This window comes from Aplysia californica, unplaced genomic scaffold (assembly GCF_000002075.1).
Source record: "Aplysia californica isolate F4 #8 unplaced genomic scaffold, AplCal3.0 scaffold00259, whole genome shotgun sequence".
NCBI lineage: Eukaryota > Metazoa > Mollusca > Gastropoda > Aplysiida > Aplysiidae > Aplysia > Aplysia californica.
In genome coordinates, this window is record NW_004797529.1 from 804,977 (window position 1) to 805,869 (window position 893).

Below are 893 nucleotides of genomic sequence, written 5' to 3' on the forward strand. Positions count from 1 at the left end.
ATGATGATGATGATGATGATGATGATGATGATGATGATGATGATGATGATGATCCTGGGTGGAGGGGGGGGCTCTCGTGGTCCAGAAGTTACAGTGTTTGCCTCTCATTGAATAAGTCCCAAGTTCGAAACCTGACGGCGACAGAAAATTTTCTCATTTAAAATGTTCTCCTTTCACCTCCTTCCCTGCTCTCTTATAACAATGTTAATGTTCTGTCGTCTTCTTTCGTCTCCAATTTCTGCTCCCACTCCTCTCCCTTTTGCCCCTTCCTCTGGGCTCACGACTCTTTCTCTACAATTTCTACTGTTACTCCTCCTTACTGTCGTCTTTCAGCCACACCCCTGACCTTAGGGTAAGTAAGATCTAACACCTAGCCTTCTCTTATTAGGGCGAAAAATCTCGGAGGTCCCGTGTACAAGTTGGCTCGTTAAAGATCCCTTAGTGGTCTAAAATCGATCAGAGTAGCCTTCGGCCTTCATCTGAGCAAAATGCAAAATTAATTCCTACCAAACTGAAAATTATGTTTAAAGTGTCCAACGCGCTCATATGACATGACCGTATGCAGTCGCGAGCGCCGTAAAACACTTATTTTAAAAAAACACCTAAATAAACAAACAAAGAAAACAATAACAACAACATCATCATCATCAACAACAACAACAACAACAACAACAACAACAACAACAACAACAGCAACAGCAACAACAACAACAAAAACAACAACGACAACAACACAAACCTATCCTGCTTACACCCAGAACAAGTCTGATTATCAATTCTCGTTACTGACGTCTTTAGTGTTAGCCGTGGGACGTGAAAGTCGTAGGTTCAAATCTGTAGTTGGGAAGCTAGTTTCTCGAGTGTGTCTGCTTGTCTGTTATCTGACATTGTCT